Source organism: Megascapheus bottae, chromosome 1 (assembly GCF_031878675.1).
Source record: "Megascapheus bottae isolate mThoBot1 chromosome 1, mThoBot2.hap1, whole genome shotgun sequence".
Taxonomy (NCBI): Eukaryota; Metazoa; Chordata; class Mammalia; order Rodentia; family Geomyidae; genus Megascapheus; species Megascapheus bottae.
The window spans coordinates 92,558,655-92,585,740 of record NC_143509.1 but is presented as its reverse complement, the minus strand read 5'-3'; the positions used below and the strand labels follow the sequence as shown (position 1 = coordinate 92,585,740).

General features: G+C 34.7%; 1 pseudogene; it reads right to left on the bottom strand.

Moving 5' to 3' along the window:
• Positions 1-2,379: 2,379 nt before the first annotated feature.
• LOC150069587 (U6 spliceosomal RNA) lies at positions 2,380-2,475 on the bottom strand (annotated as a pseudogene).
• Between the last annotated feature and the right edge of the window lie 24,611 nt (positions 2,476-27,086).

The window sequence follows — 27,086 nt, the reverse complement described above, 5'->3', positions numbered from 1 at the left end:
ATTGCATTGTAAAAAATTCTCTTTTCTTTCTATCCTGACCAATATTATCTTTTTGATGATAGAACAGGTGTGATGTGAAGTCTTATTGTGATTTTAAATTGCATTTCCCTCGTGATTAGTGATGTTGGTTATCTTTTCTTTTTTTCATATCCATATCCTTTTTATTAATTTACTGTATTGTTATTGTAGAGGTGATATACAGAGGCCTTAACATTGCAAGAGTGAGATAATGAGTCCATTTCCTTTTCTAAAGTGTCTTCTGCTCCCTCATCCTCTCCCTGACCCTCCCTTTCTTCTTCACCCTAGAGTTGTATAGTTCCCCTTCATCAGTGTACACTGAGCTCCATTGCTGCTCCTGTCACTGTTTTCCCTCAAATTCTGAATCTTCCCCTCTATCCTTCTGAAGATGTTAACTTGAATATACCATACATAAAGAAAAGAAGACAAAATCATCAAAACTAAAAACAACAAAGGAAATGATATTCATGAGACAATATGTTGGAAATGAACTTTGACTTGGGAGGGGGTGGGAGGAGGGAAGGTGGATGAAAAAAATGGGAATGGAAAACAATCTTCAGGAAGCCATGCACTAACTACCTTCTTTTTTATTTTTATTTTTTGTTATAATTAATAGAAGAGTTACATTATAGTCTCCAGATAGAAGGTGCATTACTTCACATACATTGATACTGCTCCTCATGTCTTTGTCCCCATTTACCTCCCTCAACCCCCAACCCCTTTCCTCATCTTGTTTCCCCCCATTACCTATCCTATTTCAAATGAACAAATAAAGTTTTATACATGTCATTTGAAATATGATGTAAAAATCAATGTTAATAAATTCTTTAATAAAAATATATATACAGTATACCAGATAACAAGTTAAGATACTGTAACAATATGAGATAACAAAGGGACAACAAAAGAGATGAGAAATAACATACTACATTAAGAACAAAAATGACACATTATATGGATCTTGTTTCCATATCCTGGAGGTCCTTTCATTTAGCCTCATCCTATATAGCATTGTATATCTAGATTTTGCCCTGTTGTAAACCTCTGCTAGGAGAGTCCAAGGTTTATACTAATTATGACAAATGAGGGAAATCATTGAGCCTATGTACCTTTGAGTCTGGCTTACTTCACTTAATATGAATTTTTCCATTTCCTTACAAATGCAGCAATGTCGTTCTGATGGCAGCATAGAATTTAATTGTGTGTAAATACTACATCTTGTTTATCTAGTCATCAATTGAGGGGCATCTGAGTTGGTTCTATGTCTTTGCTATGGTAAATAGTGCTGCAATGAATATTGTTGTGCTAGTGGCTTAAGTATGTCCTTGTTTCTGGACAATTGGGTAAATGCCAAGTGGTGGAATGGCTGGGTCATAGGGGAGCTCTATGTTTAGTCTTTTGAGGAACTGCCATACTGCTTCCCATAGTGGTTGAAAGAGTTTGCACTCCCACTAACAGTATAATAGTGATCCCTCCTGACCACATCCCCACTAGCATCTATTGTTTTTAGATTTCTTAATAATGGCTATTCTAACTGGAGTGAGTTGTTTTGATTTGCAGATTTGTTTTGATTTGCATTTCTTTTATGACCAGAGATGTTGAGCATTTCTTCATGTGTCTATAGGCCATTCTTATTTCTTCTTCAGAGAAGACTCTCTTTAAGTCTTTGGCCCATCTTTTAATGGGATGGTTGTTTCTTTGGAGATTAGTTTTGGAGTGATTCAGTTTTTTGAGCTGTTGATGTATTTTAGATATGAGGTTTTTGTCTGTTGTATGGTTGGTGAAGATCTTCTCCCACTCTGTAGGCTACCTAATTAATTTACTAGCTATGTCCTTTGTCATACAAAAGCTCCGCAGTTTAATGCAGTCCCACTTATCCAGACTTTCTCTGATTTGTTGTGATTCTTGGTCCTTATTAAGAAAGTTCTGACCTGTGCCAAGGAGGCCTAGTGTATCTCCTATTCCTTCTTGTAAAGTTTGCAGTGTCAGCTTTTACCTCGAGGTCTTTGATCCATTTGGAGTTAATCCTGTTGCAGGGTGACAAAGAAGGATCCAACTTTAGTTTTCTGCAGGTGCTTAACCAGTTCTGCCAGCACCACTTGTTGAAGAGGCTGTCTTTCTACACTTCTATTTTTTGGCTCCCTTATCAAAGATTTGGTGACCATAGGTCTGTGGCTTGATTTCTGGGTCTTCAGTTCTATTCCATTGGTCCTCAGGCCTGTTCTTGTGCCAGTACCAAGATGTTTTGATTACTATAGTTCTGTACTAGAGTCTAAAGTTTGGTATTGAAATTCCTTCTGCGCTGTTCTTTCTGCTAAGAATTGGTTTTCCTATGCAGGGTCTTTTTATGGTTCCTTATGAAAAAATATGGAATGCTTCATGAATTTGTGTCATCCTTGTGCAGGGCCATGCTAATTTTCTATCATTCCAATTTTAGTATATGTGCTGTCAAAGCAAATTTGGTTATCTTCTATATACCTTCTGTACATCTTTGGAAAATGTCTAGTTAGAGTCTTTTGTTTATTTGTAAATTATATGTTTGTTGTTATTGAATTGTGTTCTTGTATGTTTATATTTTAATCTTTAATATATATGACCTACAAATATTTCTCTATAAATTTCTAATTACATAACAATTAGATTAAATAAAGATACTTATAATGTTCCCACATTAAAAAGCCTTTGGAGTATAAAATTTGTAGTAATATTTATAACAAAACATCCAGATGGTAACAGTGGAAGACATGAGAGAGCATTTGTCTAGAGAACTTGACCTAAAGTACATTGGCAAGAGAAGTTTAGCAGAAGAAATGAAGAAAATCTCACTTTTTGGTGAGATACTTAAGTTTTTGTAGCTATAGAATCAGTGTTTAGTTCTAGTGCTTAAAATAGAGGCTTGGTACCTTTCCTATTTTTCTGATAGAAGGCCTTAACTTGATGATTTTACTCCCTTGGCCTCCTGAGAAATGAGATTGTAAATAAGCATAAACTCTTGCACATAAGTTGACTTTCTATATTTACAGAGTCCCTAGAAAGCAATCCATAATTGTACTTTGCATAAACTATGGAATTAAAGTATGTACTCTATGCAATTGTAAGATTTCAGTATTTATGCTCTGAAAGGTTACTAAGGTCACTCAAAATATCTTCGGTCTTGTATCTAATCCTTGTTTTCAAAAGCATTATGAGGCTACTGATCTCTTTACATTTTTCTATAAATTATAGAAGTGGTTCCATTTTGAAGAGTACAGATGATAGTTTCTTCCTTATAAGCTGCATCTAAAAACTAAAGGTCATACTTTTAACCAGCATAAAAACAATGCTATAGTTCCTTTGCAAGAAATAAACAAAAATGCTGAAAGAAGCCCATATTGGGAGAAGAAATGTCATAATGTCATGATGACAATATTAATATAAATGACAGATGAGTGACAACCAGGATGCTGCTGGCAGGTGCACTTATCTCGTTACTAGGCTAACAAACTGAATTACTACCTATCTGGATCACATATTGCTCAAGTCTTAGAAGCCCCACAGTAGTTCCAAAGGTATTAGAAGTGGAGTGACACACCATTTTACTATTATGTAGGACATCTGAAACACACACACACACACACACACACACGCACACATATACCACCCATTTTATATTATTAATTTATGTTTATTTTGTAAGCAAAAAATTAAAGGAGGGAACAAATTCAATGAACAACCATTACATTTTGCTGAAGATCACATTTATCTAGTACTTTCGAGTTTGGGGTAACACTGTATCTTGTATGGTCATTTCTTTCTTGGTTCATATTGTTTCTGTCACAACTTCATAACCAAGCTTATTTATCTAGAATGTATAAATAGACAATACATAAATATATTCCAATGCATCTTAAGTTACCTGAGCCCTACGTTTCTCCTTAGAGGTGTCTAACTCAGTCCACTTATACTTAAGGAAGAAGGGAATTCAATTTCACTTCCTGGAAGGAAGATTTTTAAATATGTGAATATAAGTTAAAATCCCAAACAGTAATTGAGTATTTTTGTATTACTTTAATACTATACAAATAGACCTTTGTTTCTTAAAGTTTCTCTGATTAAGTACATAGCAATCAATTTTGTCTGAAGTAATCATTGTAGTTGTTTTTGATTTTTAATGGTAGTTTTTGAGAAAGCATCCAATACTGATTCATTCTTTACACTGTTACAGCTTTTCCCATTGAAATTTTTCTAGGTTGAGTCAGAATCCCCTGTGGCTTTTCAATGTTGAGCACTTTCTTAGATTTTCTGAGTATATCTTGGATTTCCTGGGTGTATCTTGTTTTGTTCTTGCCCCAGTAAAATTACATTTTTTTTCCTTCTTGGAGAACAGTATTTAGAAATGTACAACTGGGAGCTAGGTATGCTGTTCATTGCTGGGGGGGGTCATTGTTTCAGGCTTCTTTGAATGGACAGAACTAGGAGAAGTCTAGTCTACTCATTAACCTATGCATATGAAAATAAACATGAATTCCCTTTGAAAACTAGAGATAATAAAATTATCATAAAACATGAACAAATAGAGATGAAATCATATAAATAGACTCAATATCAGTTCAGCACTGGAACTTTTTCTAGCAGCCCTGTTTTTCTGACTTGTAATTATTTTTGTCCTATAGGGAAAAATGGTTCTCATTATTGACAACATATTTACTTATTGTTCAGCTCCATAATATACAAGAAGTAGTTTCAGAATTGTTACAGTATATTGTTGTGGGAAATAATTTCTGAACTATAATAGAGGATTTGGGTACTGTTATTGCCATTAGATTTACAATATCAGCCCCAAACACAATTTTTAAAATGTAACATAGGAAAGCATCCAACCCTTCATATAGATGATGTTATACATTTTAATAATAGTATAATACTTTCCCATAGTCTGAATTTTTCCAGTATTCCCAAAACCTTAATTGATATCTATTTATTTTTATTTTTAAGGTTCTGGGGATGATTTTTAAAATAAGATACAATAAGTATAATCAATAAATAATTGGTAAATGCAATTGAATGAAAGTATTCATTGGTTTATATTTAAAATTTTCCTATTTAAAATTCCCTCTGGGGCTGGGAGTTTGTCCTAGTGGTAGAGTGCTAGCCTAGCATGCACAAACCTGGGTTCAATTCCTCGGTACCACATGCATAGAAAAAAGCCGGACTGGTGCTGAGTCTCAACTGGTAGAGCTCTAGCCTTGAGAAAGTCCAAGGACAGTGCTCAGGCCCTGAGCTCAAGCCCAGGACTGGCAAAAAAATTCCCTCTGTTGTTTGCTATTAAAATCATATTAAGTGAAGTAAACCAGACCCAAAGGAACATAGGCTCAATGGTTTCCCTCATTTGTAATAATTACTACACATCTAGGACTCTCCTAGCAGAGGATCACAATAGTTCAAAAGCTATGCACATAAGGTCATATAGGATGAGACTAAACAAAATGAACTGTAGGATATAGAAACAAGAAGTTTATCTTTGTGATTGTTGTTCTTAATGTACTATGTTATTTCTTTTCTCTTTTTCTCCCTTATGGTTAATCTCATGTGGTTGCTATATCTGACTTTGTTACCAGGTATATTGTATATATGTTTATTTGTTTATTTGAAATAGGGAAGGGAGGGGGAGAGGGAGTGAAACAAGGAAAAAAATATGAGAAGGGGTATCAATGTGCAAGAAGTAATGCACTCACTATCTAATGAATGTAGCTGTAACCCCTCTATATATTTCCCCAACAATAAAATAAAAAATAAATAACTACCCCCCAAAAAAATTCCCTCTGTTATGTATAGACAGATATTGCACGGGTTTGATGAATGTGGAGTTGTGTGTCCAGCACAATACAAAGCTGTTATAAGAAAGTCTACATTGTTCCTTTTCCACAGTTTTCACCTTCACTGATTTTTCTTCTGTTCACTGAGTCTAGCATTTTCTGAAATGTTGTGTAGAGTCAGACATCCTTTTCTTACCTCCTTTTATTTATCAGAATGTCTTAGTTTTTGGACATTTTGTATGTACTTTGAACTATTTCATTATTTAATATTATCACAGTATTACCAATTATGTATCCACTCATTCATTAAAGAATATCAAGGTGGGTCCTAGATTTGGAAACTGAATAAAGATGCAAAATTTGTACACAAGATCAAATTTGTATACAAGTTTTACATGAACATACATTTTCAATTTATTCCAGTGAATACTTATAAGGGTGATTGAATGGCATAGCAGAGGGGAATAAAGAAATGTAAGGGACTTTGGAGATTAGTTTTGGATTGATTCAATTTTTTGAGCTGTTGATATATTTTAGACATGAGGCCTTTGTCCATTGTATGGTTAGTGAAGATCTTCTCCCACTCTGTAGACTTCCTAATTAGTTTACTAGCTATGTCCTTTGCCATACAAAAGCTCTGCAGTTTAATGCAGTCCGACTTATCCAGCCTTTCTCTGATTTGTTGTGATTCTTATTAAGAAAGTTCTGACCTGTGCCAAGGAGGTCTAGTGTATCTCCTATTCCTTCTTGTAAAGTTTTCAGAGTGTCGGCTTTTACCTCCAGGTCTTTGATCCATTTGGAGTTAATCCTGCTGCAGGGTGACAAAGAAGGATCCAACTTTAGTTTTCTGCAGGTGCTTAACCAGTTCTGCCAGCACCACTTGTTGAAGAGGCTATCTTTCTTCCATTCTATTTTTTGGCTCCCTTGTCAAAGATTAGGTAACAACCATCCCATTAAAAGATGGGCCAAAGACTTAAAGAGAGTATTCTCTGAAGAAGAAACAAAAATGGCCTATAGACACATGAAGAAATGCTCAACATCTCTGGTCATAAAAGAAATGCAAATCAAAACAACTCTAAGATTCCACCTCACTCCAGTTAGAATGGCCAGGATTAAGAAAACTAATAACAACAGATGCTGGAGGGGTTGTGGCCAGGAGGGATCACTACTACACTGTTGGTGGGAGTGCAAACTCATTCAACCACTATGGAAAGCAGTATGGCAGTTCCTCAAAAGACTAACCATACAGCTCCCCTATGACCCAGCAATTCCACTACTTGGCATTTACCCAATCATCCAGAATCAAAGACATACTAAATCCACCAGCACAACAATGTTCATTGCAGCACTATTTACCATAGCAAAGATATGGAACCAACCTAGATGTCCCTCAGTTGATGAGTGGATCAACAAGATGTGGTATTTGTACACAATGGAATTCTATGCTGCTGTTAGAAAGAATGACATTGCCCCATTTGTTAGGAAATCAGTAGAAACCTTGGGCTCTCCTAGCAGAGATTTGCAAGAGAGCAAAACCTTCATACAAAAGGCTATATAGTAGGAAGCTAAATGAAAGGATCTCTAGGATATAGAAACATAAGCCATATAATGAATGATTGTTGTTCTTAAGGTACTATGTTATCTCTAATCTCTTTTGCTGTCCCTTGGTTATCTCATATTGTTACAGTATCTCACTTTGTTACCTGATATATCAGATATATTTGTATTTGGTTATTTGAAATTGGATAGGGAAGGGGGGAAAACAAGATGAGGGGTGGGGGGGGAGGGAAATGGGGACCAAGACATGTGAAAGGGTATCAATGTATGGGAATTAATGCACCATCTATCTGGCAAATATCATGTAACCCTTCTATTAATTACAATAAAAATATATAAAAAAAAGAAATGTAAGGGAAAAAAATGACGGATACACCTCAGTGATTTTTTTACCTTCCAATCTATAACTTCTGGGAGGATCCATTTTTAGACTTGTCATTTCTCCATGATCATATTTTCCTTGTAGAAATCATTTTGGAAATCCCCTGTTGGTAGTCAGTAGATCTCTTTTTAAAAATTTATTCAAATGAATTTTGGTCAGATTCCCTATCTTGGGAAATTATAGAGTTTAGAAAAAAAGGGTAGAATTAAATGTTTGGTCAGGATAAATAATTGCATTTGTGTTTAACATAATTTTACAGTATATAGAAAGAGGAATAATGTTATTGAAATATAAATTTAGAATTTAATGGAGGAAAGAATTATTTTAAAGGACATAGAAATTCCTTCCAATATGATAAAAAGTGAATATACATGATGAACTGTTTTCAAGAACATATTTCCAGAACTATTAAAAGTTTTATTTATTTATTTTTTCACATATTTTTTTTATTGTAGTTAATAGAAGGGTTACATTCTATTCATCAGATAGAAGGTGCATTACTTCACATACATTGATACCCTTTCTTATGTCCTGGTCCCCACTTCCCTCTCCCCACCCCTTCCCCTCATTTTGTTCCCCCCTTCCCTATCCTATTTCGAATAACCAAATACTCATATATACAATATATCAGATAACAAGGTAAAATACTATAACAATATGTGATAACCAAAGGACAGCAAAAGAGATGAGAGATAACATAGTACATTAAGGACAACAATCACTCATTATATGTCTTTTGTTTCTATATCCTGAAGGTTCTTTCCTTTAGCATCATCCTATATGGCCTTATGTATCTAGGTTTTGCTCTATGGTAAATCTCTGCTAGGAGAAATCAAGTTTTCTACTGATTATAATAAATGAGGGAAACCATTGAGCCTATGTTCCTTTGAGTCTGGCTTATAAAAGTTTTAATTTATAATGCTTAGTATTCAATGAGGTTTTCAAAAGAGGAGCTTCATATTTAAATTAGCCTTTGTATTCATTTTCTTTTTAAATGACTTTTTTATTAGTAAGGAATAGATTTCCATGCATATTTGTTATTTCAAGTTGTATGATATAAAAGAGTAATTTATTTTTTTAAAGAAACTAAAAGCCTTAGTGCTAAATCCCATTCTAACATCACATCAAACCATTGGTTGTTTCTTTTTATGTGTAACTTTGATAATACAGTATTCACTACATTTTTAATTTTGATAGTAAGAGAACAAAATAATATTTTCAAATTGAAGTATGGGTTTATAAATGTTCTAATGACTTCAAATATTTGCTAATTTAGCTACATTCTTCAAGTCCTTCAGAATTTGTCATATATTGAAAACATAAAAGATAAAGTGAGATTTCATTCAGATTAAATTTTTAAGTAAATATACTGATTATTGTATTAAATCACTACTAAAATCCTGTATGTATTTAAGAAGGAAACTTGGGTAAATTATGTCAACTAAATCAAATTATCTGAATTAATAATACAGGTGTCTAATTTGAAATTTCCTAGTTAAGTTATTGATGTTCAAAATAAAGTTATTGATGTTGATCTTGGGAACTGAGTAGAGAATAAGGAATTCATCTCTGTGATCTCATCTGTTATTTGTATTGGTTAAGAACTTTTTGTCAGGGATAGTAGAACTTGCTTATACTTCTAGCACTCAGGATGATGAGGCAGAAGGGTCATGGGTTCAAGGCCAGTCTGGACTACATAGAAATCCTTATCTAAAATCCATCAGTCCATCCATCCATCCATCCATCCATCCATCCATCCATCCACCAATCCAATGTTCTGTTTCTGCCCCAACTATTCATGTAAAATTGACTTATAAAGGATTGAAAGTAATTTCTTTAGTATTTATATTTTGTTCAAATGATTAAAATAACAATTATGTGGTCCATAGATATGAGGCACAATACTATCATAAGAAACATTTTAAGAAGCATAAATAATAAATAACATAATAAATAAAATAATAGACAAACATAATAAATAAAAGCATAAATAAATGCTAACTTCTTACTTTTTTGCAACTGGAATTGAGTTAATAAAACATAAAAAACTCAGTTCTTGGTATCGTTATTTTATAGTTAGTTATGTGTCAGAGTCCTTCTCTAGTTCCCTGGCAATCTGCTTCCTGGCTGTGCAGTGTAGTCAGTTATACTTTCTGTATTGTATGGAAGATTTAAAATCTCTATGGCACATTGGTTCCTTTGTGTGCTGCACCTTCATTCAGTTTACAATGGGAAAGCCAAAGGGGATTAAGTGGGGTCTGGGAAGGATCAGAAAATGCCAGAGGTGAGGATGATATCTTGTAATGAACACTACAAATGATCTTCCTTAATGTCTCAGGGGTAAGCTCAGGACAGAAATAATGAGAGGAGCAAGAAGGTTTAAAAACTTCCAGACACAAAAACTTGACTAGTAAAGGAATAGAAACAACTGACCTTAAGTTATTTATTTTTTTTGTGGGGGTCATGTGGCTTGAACTCTGCCTGGGTGCTGTCCCGCACTTCAGCTGAAGACTACCACCCTACCCTTGAGCCAAGCCCCACTTCTCATGTTCTAGTGATTAATTGGAGATAAGAATCTCACATTCTTTAGTACTCAGGCTGGCTTTGAACCTTGATCCTCAGATATCAGCCTCTTGAGTAGCTAGTATTTCAAACATGAGCCATCACACGCTGCTTTAAATTATAATTTCTTGTGTGAAGCTATAATACCTGAGTTTTTAAAAGCTTTTCTACTTAATTATTGGCCAAGAAGCATTTTAGAGGATAAAAATGAGAAATAACTGATTTCTCAGCTTTCTACCAAGAGATTTTGTCAAAGGAAAGGGTTACACATACTAATCATGCCTGTCTTAAACATATACATTTAATTAAAATGATTTTTTCAGCCAGAATTCTTGTCAGTTATTAATAAGTCATATCATCAGATATTTGAAACTACCTAGGAAATACATTCATAGGATTATTGTTCTTTTTCTTTTCTTTTTCTTTTTAAACTGGTACAGACAAAGCAAAATCATTTATACACTCATGAACTCCCTGTGCCTTAGAATCTATTGCGTAAAAGACCCCCAAAACCCTGTATATAAGTGTTCACCCTCATAGTTCAGTGGAAGATCATGTGTGTGTATATTTAGGATGCAGACAGAACATATTCATGTTCTGGTTCCTATAAATGAAAATTCACAGCAGGTATTCATCAGTGTTGATTTTTTTTTTAATGACAGAGATTTCTGCACAAATCTGAACACTGAATGTTGAACAGCCATTACCATTATTTTGACAAATTTCTAAGATATTTGACACTAGTTTTGACAAATAATCACAGTGAAGCTGATTCAGATATATGACAGACAGCTGTAATGCAGTTCCACCAATAGATGTTTTTTTCTTTTTTGTGCCATGGAATGATTTGAAAAGGCTAGCTAAAGTGTTAATCCGATTTGACAGCAGGAGATCCATTTACAGGAGGAGCTATGGGTGATTGTTAACAAGCAGGAAATACTCAGCCTAAGCTAAATTTGCTGGAGTAAATTGGATAATTATTGTCAACTTCCTGTCTGCAGACAGTAGACCACATGATGGTATTTAAAATTGTGATTGTATAAAAATGAAGATGAAGTTTATATCAGCTTGCTTACCGTGCATATCATTCAAGTGTGTGATCTATTTGTGTGTGCGTGTGTGTTCATATACTACAAAATGATTAGTAAATTTTGAGTCCTATTTTAAGTTAGGGAAACCAAGTAAAAACAAATCAAGATAAATGTATACAAATATTGTCCTGTGAGTATAGTTTCTGAATTACCTTTGTTTCCAGAGGAGATAAATTTGTAAAGTATCTGTTTACATTTTTTCTTTGAGCTGTTGAAGAAGTATTGGCATAATGTCAACAGTATTGAACTGGGAAAACTGTACTTAAATTATGCTTCTGTGACTTTAACACAGTTGATCAAGTATCTCGTAGTGTTTTTTTCTTGATTAGCCTTCTAATAATCATTTTTAGGGGTAATTTTTCCATATTAGTTCAAGTCCACTGAAATTTTAATTCTATAGATACATTGTATATGTGCCTATGAGTAGTAACATATCCATCATGATTTATTATATATTTTATATGTGATGTTTTCAACTTTCTCCTCCAAAACCCATTTCCTGTTCCGGCTCCTTCCAGAAGCAATGTTATGCCTATTGAAGCTGCACAACTCAATTCTTTATTTAATAAGTTACTGATTAAATACCTGCTAAACACACACATATACACACACACATACACACACACACACATCACACACTATGCACTGGGGCTACTTGTCTAAGAGAATTTTATATTTGGGGGGGTCAAGAAGAAGAATTTTTATAACTGGAAAGGAATTATGATAACATGAATGCTCTAAAGAAATATGCTCATGCAAACAGTAGAAGAAAATCCACTCTGTGAGGATCTTTGGACAATTGACCATACTATCACAAATCACCCTAAACTAGGTAGCTTGTACAATTATTCAATATATTAGGTATGTATCACAGTTATTCATTTAACCTATATTTCTTATTTTATATTAATGATTTTACCCATTTCTATGTGAGGTCTCAGATATTTCTTAAGGATTTTTAAAATGATATTCATAGTATAAAATATTGATTTACTGGTAACCTTTGATACATAACTATTTCTCCCATCCTTTATTTTTTTATTCAGGAATAATGATTTGCTAAAATATTTATAATAGAAAGTTAATTGTATAACTTATGAATTATCATAGATATTTTAATTTTTTCTATTATATCTCCTATGAGAAAGGATTGGCTAAGTTAATATTCACAATGATTTTCTGTAACTCTTAATTTATAATTTTTTACTAATTTAAGTTGTACTCTTCTAAAATTACAGATTCATAAAAAATAGTTTGTGAAGTTTCTATAGGAACATCTTACACAGGATTTTATGGAGCCAGAATTACTTGGTTTGACAGTTTCTACTCAATTTTTAAAAATTCTTATGACATTTAAAGTCCATTTCTAACTTAAAAAGAATGAGAAATTGCAAGAACTTCAAATTCACAATATGCCTAAGGCAAAGATGGTAGAAAATTCAGCTGGTACTTTTACTACTGGTGGAAAAGCTGAAAAATCTGTTATATCCTTTAAGTAGCATCTGAAGGATATCTTGAGATAAATAATTTATTTTATTTTATTTTTTCATGTATTTTTTATTGTAATTAATAGAAGGGTTACATGATATTTGCCAGATAGATGGTGCATTAATTCCCATACATTGATACCCTTTCACATCTCTTGGTCCCCATTTCTTTCCCCCCCACCCCACCCCTCATCTTGTTTATTTTAATAGGAGAAGTTTTTATGCTTTCAGTTTTTCACTGAAGTTATAAAATACAAATGACTGGAATTGAGATTATTTTATCATCAGAGTTGAAGGAAATATTTACCTGTGTCTTATTTTTTTATAGTTCATTATGAATGTTTTTAGTAAACTCTTGTGTGTAAACACCTATAATTTTGATTTACAAGGATACATCAATTTTCAAATTTCTAAAACATAGTGGCTTTCTGAGATATGAATTTAAATTAATTGGCAAAATTAATAAAGTGGGACAATTATATTTTTCTTGATAAACTCAAAGTTGTAGAAAATTTGAGTCCTCAGGTAAAATCAACTTATCATCCAAGAGTTGAATAAGCCTACAAAGAATTGTGTGTAGGATATTTAAACTTGCCAGTGAATATTTTTATGTGCATCCCAATTTCTTCCTCGTTGGCCATGGAGGCCAAGGCCCAATGTATATCTACCTGACTAATCATATTCCCTTACAGTACTCAGTTGACTTCACTGTCATAGATTTGATGTTCTGTCTTGAAGTCACTGTGTCCCCATTTTCACAGTCAGTTCTACCACACATCACTCTGTCTACCTATGAAACTGAGTCTACTGATGAAACATCTCTATCTTGCTACTGATGTATTTAGCCCAGTGTATTATCTGTGTGTTCCCAAGATACTGTGACCTTAAACACCACTTCTTTCCAAAATTCCCTGTGTTTCCCATGAAGCCTGGTTTAGTTGGATACAACAAAAGTCTGAATCATATCAGTAATCTTTCCTTGCTGTGTAGTCCACATGCAGTGCGAGTTCAGTCACTTCAGAAATTTGGCCTAACTGGGTAGGTACATCATTATCCCTCAGAGATCTCAAGTTTCCCCAGGACAGAAGTTGCTCTTTTAGCCCTCAATTACATGGTTAAATAAGATGCGATTAAACTTTCCAAGGTAGCATTATATATCTCTTTTGGAAAGAAGACATCCACCAATCGATCCAGAAGCTATAAAATATTATGACATCACCCATGAAAAAGATGTTTGTTCCAAGTGTCAAAGCCTCTGGAGTGACTGCTTATACTTGCAACTTAAGCAGGAGGAATATTTTCATTGCCCTGTTGAAGGATCACTTGTTAATTTCTACCTTTGTCAGACTTTATTGAATTTGTATCAAACAATGTGCAAGTCAGTGGAAATACAATAATGATAGCTGGATATTTTGTCCTCAGGATATTTAAAATCTATTGATCTTATTAATGATTGCTTGTTCCATCAACATTTATTTATACAATAACTAGAGGTTAGGTGAATCATGATGTGTTCTATCATTTTATAGTATGGCATCTTTCACTGAAGAATTTTTAAAAGTTCTACCTTTTGGACTCCTTTATTCTTTCATTCCTTTTTTCATATATTTATTATTGTAATTAATAGAAGGGTTACATGATATTTGCCAGACAGATGGTGCATTAATTCCCATACATTGATACCCTTTCACATGTCTTGGTTCCCATTTCCCTCCCCCCCACCCCCACCCCTCACCTTGTTTTCCCCCTTCCCTATCCAATTTCAAATAACCAAATACAAATATATCCGATATATCAGGTAACAAAGTGAGATACTGTAACAATATGAGATAACCAAGGGACAGCAAAAGAGATGAGAGATAACATAGTACCTTAACAACAACAATCATTCATTATATGGCTTATGTTTCTATATCCTAGAGATCCTTTCATTTAGCATCCTACTATATGGCCTTTTGTATCAAGGTTTTGTTCTATTGCAAATCTCTGCTAGGAGAGCCCAAGGATTCTACTGATTATGACAAATGAGGGAAACCATTCTTTCATTCTTTTATACATTTAATAGATAGTTTTGGAGTACCTACTGTGTTCTGTTGGGAAATACAGTTTTATCCAATGGCTGGGCAGTCCTGGGCAGCAAGATATATGCATTTCCACTTTGACAATAGATGGTATTTTCTCAGCAGCACTGACTGGTTTATAGTTCTGTGAGTTGAATCTTAGTCTGTAGCTATTGCTCAATCCTCATCCATTTACTCTTTTCTCCTACAGCTATTACCTGCAGTGTGGACTGAAGGCATTCCTTGTATGGTCCTAATTCCTTATTTATTTATTTATTGATCTGTTCACCATGGGGTTTGAACCAGGGCCTGGGCACTGCTTTTCTGCTCAAGGCTGTCTATGTTACCATTCCAGCCACAGGTTCACTTTTGCCTTCTTGGTAGAGATAAGAGTCTCAGAGACATTCCTGCCCGTGCTGGACATGGGACTACAGTTATTTCAATCCAGCTTGCTGAGTAGTTGGGATTACAGGTACATGTCTCCACTGGTGCCTAATTTCTTCCATTTATCTCTTACAGGAAAGATTATTCTTTGAATTCTTCATGTTTTTGACTCAGTTGTTGCCTGTCCTCAGGGAGACCTATACTAACACAGACAAATGATAGCAGAATTAAAAAAAAAAACCAGCAGCATAGCAAAGAGGGTTTTGAGTTGTAGCAAAAGTTTGCAAGAGTAAAGTATGATTGAATTGTTTTTGATTTTGGTATTCTTTAACTTGTATATAATTCTATCTGATTGGGGAGGAGAAGGGGAATCACAGAACTGTTGAGACAAAGGACAAAGGGTGAATCAATGCAACAGTGACAGTCACAAGACACCATTCTGGAAATGAATGTCACAACTTGAGGCAAGGGAAGTTGGGGGGAGGGAGAGTGGGAGAAAGAGAGAGAGGGGGTAACAATGTTGGAGAAGAATTCTTCTAACTTCCTTACTTACATAATTGTAAACTTTCTGTACCTCACCTTTACAATATATATATATATATATATATATTAAAAGGACTCCTTGTGGAGTTGATGTTTTATGCAAAGCACTAAAACAACAACAAAAAGAATGTGCAGATATTAAGGCAATTTTCAGTCACAGGTCCTTGTAGGAGAACAAGTTATTTCTGTCTTCTTTCACAAAGTGAATGTAAAAGAAGCTTCCTAGGAAGTAAGTGACACTTGCTGTGTCCAGGGACAATGGAGAGAGCCATAGTTTTTCATTTTTCATTTCATGAATCTCTGCAATGCCAGGGAAGTCATAGTTCTCAAAATGTGACCCAGTGAGAGTCATAGCCTTTTCTACTGCCTAATGCTTTAACAAAGTCAGGGTTGGAGGACAGAATCAGCACCAGTGAATGTGACATCTTATGTCCATTTGATAAGACAAAAAGGCTTACAGAGAGCCAACATCAGGGTGAGATTACACAATGACTCTCAAGTACTTCTGGAGGACAAGTGTTAGGAAATACAATGGAGTAGTTGTAAATCAGTTGGGCATGTTGGGTCCTGCTTGTGATCCTCATGACTCTAGAGGAAGCTGACACTGGGAGGCTACAGGGAGAAACCTTATCTTTAACAGTTGAAAAGCTAGGCAAGGTGTTCTGCACCTTCCATCTCTTCTATGTAGCAAGCATTAAGAGGAGAATCTCAGCTCATACCAGCCCAGGTGCAAACACTAACAGAAGCAGAAAGGTCTAGGGGAATATTTGAAGTGGCAGAGCCCTTGTCTAGTAAACATGAAGCCTTGAGTTCAAAGCCCACTATGTCCAAAAGAAAAATTGAAAATACAAATAATTACAATGGGATATAGTTGCTTTTTTCTGTTTTATTTCATTTATTCCATTTAAAATAGAAAACAAAGCTGGAATGTTACTTTTTTGGCTCAGGTTGCAAATTATTCTCCGATCTCTGTAAAAATCAGTTAAAATGCCTTTGGAAGAAGCTAAAAAATAGAAGTGTCATGTTTTCTCAGAGTTAAGTAGAAAAGAAAATGATGCAGAGGAAATATCCAGGGAGAAAATGGAAAGTCTGATAAAACAAATGGTGCTACATAATTCCCAGAGTTTGGATTTGTCACCTATTTAAATAGTGGTAGAAAAAATACTCAGCTAGATATAATAAATGATCAAATGAAGAGCAATATGGGAGAAGAGGGATCTATATCTCATACATACAATGCAGTGTGGCACACATATTTGAAATAGGGTTATTATATTATAAATAGTAAAAAAGCTAACGTAATCTAAGACTGAGGGTGAGAAATTCTAATAGGCCCTTAATCTCCAAGTATTTCAAGATGAACCACAATGCACATTTCCTCAGCAATTTTTGTAATGTGGAATCTCTCTCAAGAGTTTGTCAGTGGTAGGTTCCAGAATTAGAGCAATCGACCTCCTTGTCCAATTTCTAGAAAACCATCGACATTGCATTCAGTGCATTGACCTTTGACATTATTTTCTAGGAACTCTCACAATGAAACTTGTTAAAATCAATGGATTTGTACCAGTGGAAGCTTTGCCAAACTTCCAAACCTTTCCTTGCTTCTGTGTCTGCAAGAGGAAGGTAGAAGAACAGATGCCTGAAGTAATCAGGTTTCAGGGCAAGCAGAATAAACACTAAAGAAGAACTGTATCTTGCCAGAACAGATGATCAAAAAATTAAAGCATCTGATGATAAAATGCTATGTCCAGATGGTATTTAGCTCTGGTTTTCCACAGAAAAGAAAAATGATGGACAGGAAAAAAATACAGTTCCCAGAGGAAACTCAATTCCCTCTGAAACCCTGGGATACACAGATGGTGAGGAAAATAATTCTTTTTTATTTAGAAAGGAGTAATAGTTATTATACATGTTATCTCTGAAAATATTAGCAATAACAGCATATGCACACACTAACTGGTGCTATATGATTAGTAATGAAAGTTTTGATGATTATACTTTAGTCTGTAGAAATCCAATAGTTAATGTTATATTTATTAGTGCCTTCTAACAAAAATTTCTCTTCTTGGCATCCCTTAAAGTCAAGACAGGGCCATGCAATTTACTTTGATATTGAAATGAGCATAAAAGAGATGGGTAATACTTGCAAATAGAAAATTTAACATCTAAAATATGATGATATAGGTATATTTTTAATTTTTTTTTGCTTGTCCTGGGCTTGAGCTCAGGGCTTGAGCACTGTCCTTGGACTTTCTCAAGGCTAGAGCTCTACCACATGAGCCTCACATTTCCAGCTTTTTTCTATGTATGTGATAGAATCAAACCTGCTAGGCAAGCACTCTACTAGTAGGCCAAACTCCCAGCCCCTATTTTTTGATTTTTAATGGCTCAAATGAATTGTATACAGAATATCATTTGACATAGCAACTTACATATAATGTACACACAGAATTCATCCCATTATATTACTTTTTCTTAGTTACCCTCTTTCCTCTCTTCTTTTGTTGGGTTTCATTGTGCTATATATATATACATATATACATATATATGTTTATATATTTCATATGCTATCCTGTCACCATCTTCTTTCTTCCTCTTCCAATTTAGTTATTACTATCTTCCTCCACTTTGCATTTTAAAGACTGAAAACACTGAGATGCAGTGTGGGATCCCAAATAAAAATTATGAAAAGCAAAGCAAGGTTTGGAAAGACTGCCATAGTTCTAAGGCAGAGTTTGGAGTTATTTGTTGCTAAGTGAAGCCTAGGTTTCCTCAAGATGGAGAGATATTTCAGAACTGTGGCAGGGATTCATTTCTTAATCCATCAGCTTTTACAATAAAGTTAGCAATTATGTAGAATTTTATTGAAAGGGAATTGGTCAATTCAGCTACTAGAATCTGTAGATATTGAATGAGACACTGCATCATGCAATAAACATTTGAAAATGTTAATTTTTTTCCAGAATTGTTAAGATGAAAATAGATCTTCTTTCAGGTCCAAATAATTCTCTGAGAACTCATGTGTCATTTATCAGTTGACATTTAAAAAGCAGTTATAATCAGAAGGATCAAATTGAAAAATGTAAACAGAGATGGAATTTAGATTTTCATGTCTGGTCTTGGGCCTATATTAGAAAAAATGCTGGGTACTGAGCCAGACAATTTATATAAAGATAAAAGATGATTCAAAGGAAGAAAGGAAGGTACATAATAGAGATTAAAAGAAAGTTATTTTACTTTTTCAAAATGGACAAGAAACTACCAGCTTCCTAAAAATGTTGGATTACTCTAAGAAGGATAATTATTAAAACATGGCAATTATTCTCAACATTAAGGACAACATTCCCTTGGACATTCTGTGGTCAAAAATGTTAAAAAAAAATCCAATGCTTTTCTGGAAACCAGTGACTTAGGCCTATAATGATAGCTACTGTAACCTGAGAATTTCTATTTGAAGCCATCTTGGGCAGACAAATTGGAGAGACTTTTGTCTCCAATTAATCAGCAAAAAACTGGAAGTGGAAGTATTGTCTAAGTGGTGGAATGCCACTCTTGGGTGAAGAAGCTAAGCTTGAACACAAGACCTTGAGTATCAGCATGCCTGAACATACACACACACACATACAGAGAGAGAGAGAGACAGAGAGACAGAGAGACAGACAGAGACAGACACAGAGACGGAGAGACAGGGAGAGACACACAGAGAGAGACAGAGACAGAGTGACAGAGACAGAGGCAGACAGAGACAGAGAGAATTCAGACACACAGACAGACAGAAAGAGACAAAAAAGGAGACAGAGAGAAAGAGAGAGAGAGACAGAGAGAGAGAGACAGAGAGAGAGACAGAGAGAGAGAGAGAGAGAGAGAGAGAGAGAGAGAGAGAGAGAGAGAGAGAGAGAGAGAGAGAGAGAGAGAGAGAAGTAAGGAAGAGGGGGAGAGGGAGGGGGAGAGGGAGGGGGAGAGAGAGGGGGAGAGGGAGACAAAGGAGTGTCTTGAAAGCATGCTAGTCCTAAGGTGGGTAAGGTACAACATTACCATAGAGAGAATCAAGGTTAGAGACACTTCAGTTTTTTTTCATAAAAATTACACAAGACAGAAGACAAATGTATGGATATCTTTAAAATATTGAGACCAATCATTCTTCTACACTTAATGAAAACAACTTTCAGAAACAGGGACATAATGATACTTTTTGAAACTAATAAAAGCTGATTTTCAGAGACTTGCACTGTAAGATACATTGCAAGAATTTCTAAAGACAGAGGTTATAAGATAGCAAACTAGCAAGTTTCTGTACAGCAAAGGAAGTAATGAGCAGATGGAAGAGACTCTTTACAGACTAGGAACAAACGTTTACAAGTTCCTCATCCTAGTGGGAATAAATTCTCAAAATAGATAAGAAACATTTCAACTTCATGGCAAAAGCTTTGAATAATCTAATTGAAAAGAGGACAACAGATTCAAATAAAGTTATCAAAAAGGAGATATTTGAATGGCAAGGAAATTAATTGGAAACATAAAGCTTCATTTCATTAGTCATTTGGGAGATACAAGTGTAAACCGTCATAGTTAAAATGGTTATTATGAGAATGACAAAATGTAAGCAATGCTGGTGAGAATGTGGGGAAAAGGGAAGTCTCAATGCTAGTACAAATGTAAATTAGGACAGCCACTTCTTTATCTCAAAATGCCAGCAGATTCTGGTATTGTAGAAATGCATTAACGATTTCTGTGGCCAGAGAAGCTTTTTTTTTTTTTTTTCTCAGAGAGCTACACATTATCTTCTTTCTGTTCCTTCATCATCTTATTTAAATATGTTATTTTTGGATGAGTACTACCATGGCTATTTCTGTTTAAAATTCCAACCAACGCTCTGATTTTTGTACTTTAAAAATAAAATAACCCGTACATTATTATCTGTGTTGTTGCTTTATTTTGCCATGCAAAAGCCATAATAGATATTGCTATCTTTTAAAAAATTGTTTTGTTACACACACAGAACATGTTTTAGTATATTGTAGGCATTTTTGATGTTTGTTAGCCAAATCTATGGATAAATGACTACATTTTGAAATTGTGGCCTCAGAACACAACAATAATCAATCCCTGGGTTTACCCAGCTTCCACCCTCCAGAGAGTATGTCAAAGAGAGATTTCCTTTGTTCTTGAAAAAAAATACCAAGTTGGTAATCTTACAGATCCTGAAATTGCAGACACTACAAATTTGAGTTCATATGATTCCAACTGTTGTTTTTTAAAGAACAAATGAAAAAGCAAAAAGAACAGTTTACTTGAGACAGAGACCAGAACACAGAAGTAACTATACTTTGTATCTTTAATTCTTCTCTCTTTTATTATTGAAGTTCACCAGGACAATGCTTTTGAAAGGGACATACCTTCTTTCCAAAGAGTTAAGATTCTCCTTTCTTTTTCTTTCTTTCTTTTTTTCCCCTTAAATCCCTGGGAGCTTTAGAAACCTTACAGAACCAGGCAACAAAGAATGCTCTATTCTACACTAGAGTGGCTGAATCACTTGCTGTGAAGGAATTGTCTTTTTCTAATGCTTTTTCTTCCTTCGAAAGAGCAACACCTAAGTTTTCTGCAGCATGGTGTGTGTATCATCTAAGGGTTTTGCTTATTGCCAGAACTTCTTGGCTTCAATTTTGTTTCGGTGGACATCGTCTGGGGCCCTCAGCTAAGCGGCTTGTCTTCCACAGCCATGTCAGACATGCTGTGAAGAGCTGGTAGTATAATAATTCAGACATAACTAGGTCAGCTTCCTTTAGCTTGCTTTCAATAAATTGTATTCATGCTTCCTTTTGTCCTTGGCAGACACTGTTTCAAATTGTAGATGTAATAAATAAATCTACAGCCTTTTGCACTTTGGAAAGGAAGATGTGACAATGAGCAAATACTACTTAAAACTTACCCCTGAAGAGAAATCCTTGAGAATGTTAATTTTCTTTGATATACACTTGGAAGTATAATAATATTATATTATTTTGGTTATTTCATTTCAGTAGTAAGGATCACTTCTATTTATATTCCAAATCATTCCAAGAATCTTTTTGTGTGTGTTGTTCTTTTAAAAAAGCTATTTCATTATGCCAATTTATTACTTCATATTTTGTGATAGTTGGCCATGGAACAGGCTTTTCAAATTACTGTCTAAGGTCACATGAAAGGAACTGGCTACAATAGTTATTTTTAGTAAAGGAAGCTGAACAGACGAATCGTGAGCTGTCAATTCAATATACACCAAATGCTTTAGTTCAGACTTGACTGAAAGATATCCTTTCACCAAAGATCATTCCTGAAATTAAACCAATTTGAAAGGCATTTATCTTATAGTTTAGAAAGATAAATATTTAAATAAATGCAACCTGGAGACTCAAATTATTCTGATCAATTTTTTTCTATAGGTGAGAAGAGATGAGGACAATTCCAGAACTTAAAAAATAAAACCCCAAAACAAAATCAAAACCAGTTCAAATTTTATCCCTCTTCCCTTCCCTATTTCAAATAAATACATAAACATATATATATATAATATACTAGGCAACAAAGTCAGATACAGTAACCACATGAGATTAATCATAAGGGGCAAAAAAGAGAAGAGAAATAACAGAGTATATTTAAAACAACATTCACAAAGATATATCTCTTTTTTCCATATCCTAGAATTCATTTCACTTGGTCTCATCCTATAGGATCTTATGTGCATAGCTTTTGAGCTATTGTAATCCTTTGCCAGAATAGTCCTAGATGTATACTAATAATTACAGATGAGGGAAACCATTGAGCCTATGTTCCTTTGGATCTGGCTTACTTCACTTAATATGATTTTTTCCCGTTTTTCTATTTCCTTATGAATGTGTTGATGCCATTCTTTCTGACAGCAGCATAGAATTCCATTGTGTATAAGTACCACATCTTCTTGCTCTGTTCTTCTACTGAGGGGCATCTGGGTTGGTTCTATTTCTTAACTATGATAAATAATGCTGCAATGAACATCATTGTGCTAGTAGCTTTAGTATGTCCTTGTTTCTGGACATTTGAGTAAATACCAAGAATGGGATTGCTGGGTCATAGGCAGGAGCTCTATGTTTAGTCTTTTGAGGAACCACCATACTGCTTTTCCAGAGGGGTTGAACGAGTTTACATTCCCACTAATGGTGTAATAGCAATCTTTCCTGGCCACAACACTGCCAGATCTGTTGTTATTAAATTTCTTGATAATGGCCATTCTAACTGGAGTGAAGTGGAATCTCAAAGTTGTTTTAATTTGCATTTCTTTATGGCCAGAGATGTTGAGCATTTCTTCATGTGTCTATAGGCCATTCTTATTTCCTCTTCAGAGAAGACTCTCTTTAAGTCTTTGGCCCATCTTTCAATGGGATGGTTGTTTCTTTGAGGATCTGTTTTTGAGAGATTTAATTTTTTGAGCTGTAGGTATATTCTCGATATAAGGCCCTTGTCTGTTGTATGGCTAGTGGAAGACCTTCTCCCAATTTGTGGGCTTTCTATTTAACTTGCTAGCTATGTCCTTTGCCATACAGAAGCTCTGCAGTTTAATGCAGTCTCATTTGTCCAAACTTTCTTTAATTTGTTGTGTTTCTGGGTCTTTATTAAGAAAGTTTTGACCTGTGCCAAAAGACCTAGTATATCTCCTATTCCTTCTTGTAAAGTTTTCAGCATATCTGCTTTTACTCAAGGTCGTTGATACATTTGGAATTAATTCTGGTGCAGGGTGACATAGAAGGATCCACCTTTAGTTTTCTGCAGGTGATTAACCAATTCTGCCAGCACCATTTGTTGAAGAGGTTGTCTTTCTTCCATCCTATTTTTTTGGGGGCTCTCTTATCAAAGATTAGGTGGCCATATGTGTGCAGGTTGATTTCTGGATTTTCAGTTCTATTCCATTGGTCCTCAGGCATGTTCTTGTGCCAGTACCAAGCTGTTTTGATTACTATAGCTCTGTAATAGAGTCTAAAGTTAGGTGTCGATATTCCTCCTGCACTGTTCTTTTTGCTAACGATTGTTTTTGCTATACAGGTTCTTTTATTATTCCACATGAATTTTTGGATTGCTTTTTTACCTTCTTAATATTTGTTGTTATTTTGGAAATCGTTTAGAATTCATTCTATAGTAATGATGTCTCATACATTCTTTTCTCTTGCTCTTATAGACAACAGATTTGTTGTCATAACTATATTTTGTAGAATACAGCTTGATTGTATACATCTTTTGCCTGCATTTACATTTGGCTTTTCTATTCTTTAATCAGTGGGCCATCAGGACAGATGTTTGTTAGTATTTAAACCATACTTTTTGCTCAGCCCAACTCTCAGTGGATAGACTATGCAATGACCATCCTAATTTTGACACATTCTTATCATTTTTAAACACTGGCAACCACAAGTAACGTTGAGATATGTTAGTGTAATCCAAAAAACAATTATTGTTCATTCCTTATCTGTCTGCCACCTTATGTGGTGGAATACTTGCAACTGTGTGAGATCACCCCTGTTTACTTGGACTGTTCCACTGAGTGATAGGATTTCATGCCTGGAGAAATCTCCTATTACTCGGAGTTATGTTTTATATAGAGCAGTGGCTATTTGCTTCATAATTGCCAATTTATGCTTTTTCTTGAAAGTTGTCCTCTAAAATTTATTTCTGGAAAGTATGCACGTGTGTGGAGGTATATATCTTCTACTTATGAGTTAGATAGCAATTGGATATTTCCTGGGTACATCCTTAATAATGGTTGAACAGCATCAATGCATGTAAGACTTTTCCTCCATTCACTTTGAATCATCAGAGAAGACCGTGGATGTAGTATCATGAAGATATTATAAATATTCAGTGCCGTGCAAATGTAAGAAGGAAACTCAATACTTGATTGAAGACACAGAAATGGAATGTAATTTCCAAGCTCTAAACCAGGGTTGATTGTTTACTGAAGTATAGGCTTCAGATGAATTAGGATGTCCTGCAGCTTATTCAATAAAATTGCAAAAGTAAAGGGATACATTTTGAGATGTTCAATCTGATGTGGGGAATCTAGTTTTCATTTATTGCAAGGACTGCTGATTCTAGTAAAATGACATATATAGAGAGAGATATTGAAATAGTAATAAGAAAATCTCAATCTATTGGAGTTCTGTTCAGGAAAGTCTTGGCAAGAGACACACTGCCCAATGTAATAGTTAATATGCTATACTGAAATATTCATGTGATTTTTTTCACATACCAAACAATTGGCCACCAACAGGAGCACACAGAGTTTGTCTTTCTTTCTTTCTTTCTTTCTTTCTTTCTTTCTTTCTTTCTTTCTTTCTTCCTTCCTTCCTTCCTTCCTTCCTTCCTTCTTTGCTTCCTTCCTTCCTTCCTTCCTTCTTTGCTTCCTTCCTTCTTTCCTTTCTTTCTTTCTTTCTTTCTTTCTTTCTTTCTTTCTTTCTTTCTTTCTTTCTTTTCTTTCTCTCTCTCTTTCTCTCTCTCTTTCTTTCTTTCTTTCTTTCTTTCTTTCTTTCTTTCTTTCTTTCTTTCTCTCTTTCTTTCTCTCTCTTGTGATGTCCTTAAGATAGTATTCTTCATATTAGACACGGCTGAAACAGAAATATTGTGTTTCCTATATGATAATTTTGGAAAAGTAATACAAATTTTGCAAAATCAGTTTAAACCTGAGCCCTTTTTTTGCCAAGCTCAATATCTCCTGCATATTTAGTTTATGTTTATCTTGGATTCTGAATATTATTGCAGGAAACTCTAGAATTGAGACAGTGATCATGACTTTTATCAGGTTATACAAGATATGTCATATTTGGCCTGCCTGTTCAACGAGTTGCTTTAAACAGTGCTTGTCGAGTGTGGGAGGATGATGGTTTGAGGCCAGCCTGTGAAGGAAAATATTCATCTGTTCACCAGACACCCTGTAACTGAAGAGCTTGGATATGATATTTTGCATCATTTTTCTCAGTTAACACAAAGTCTGTCATGGGTGGATTGAACACAGACATGCTTTAGGGCAGGAACTGAGACCCAATCTGAAAAATAATAAGCAAAATTGGAACTGGAGTCATCACTCCAGCTCAGAGTACCTGCTTAGCAAGCAGAAAGTCCTGAATTCATCCTCAATACTAGGATAGGTTAGGTCACTAACCTATCTTATACAAAAACTGATTCATATACTTATTTCAATCTCCTATTATTCTCTGTATAGAAAAAATTATAAATTTGAAGTTCTGTGTTTCCATACACACACACGCACATACACACACATACACACACACATACACATATGTGTGTAAACCATTTGAATTAAGTTTGTATGCCCAGTAAATGAGTGGGTGGTGCCCAGTTTCTTTCATTTTCACCATATTTTCTTTCATATTTAAAACTCTCAGTAGAAGATATAAACAAATTAGGAGAGTGAGTGTAGAGACTTCCACACGTATCCTAATGACTGCTTTTTAAATGATCGTTGTTATCTTATACTACAATATTTCTTTTCCTCTGGGTAAACTAAGCATGGGCTGTTAAAAAAAATTAAATTGCTGTTTGCATCTTCTACAGAATTTAACACCCGAGAGGAGACACACTTATTAGCATTCAGAGGCTTCTGACCATGGGAAAGCCCCTTCCTCCTGCTCTTTTAGTTCAGGAATATAAACAGGAAACAAAATAGGTTCATAAAAAAAGCATTCTGAGCTAAGTATTTTTCAATATAAAAACTAGCAATAGCCCAGAGTAGATATTTGATGTGAAATTTATCCTAGAGTCACTTCTGAGTAGATAAGAGCATAAATATAGACACTTTAAGTATCTAACTGAAGTCTATTTCCAACATAGACAAAGGCTTTTTGTGCCTTGATAGAAATGCAGGGTAGTATGCCTGCAAACCTAGAGCAGCAACCTGGCTTAGTTTAAAATGTTCAACTAGGAGCTGGGTCATACTGATTGTTTTCTCTCTGACTTGTTTTCATGGTGGCTTATGCTGGCATAAGTGTACATTAGTATCTAACTTATAAAGAAGACAGTGTATCAATTATCCCATGTGAATTCTTCAAACAAGTACTACATTAAACATGGAAGGCACAAATGGCAGAAGGAAAAAAATACTTGCGCGTTGTGAAAAATTGCACAGTAATGCTTGGAACTGTGGTGAAGTCTGTTTTGAAAATTATTTCAAAACTCAAAATAGT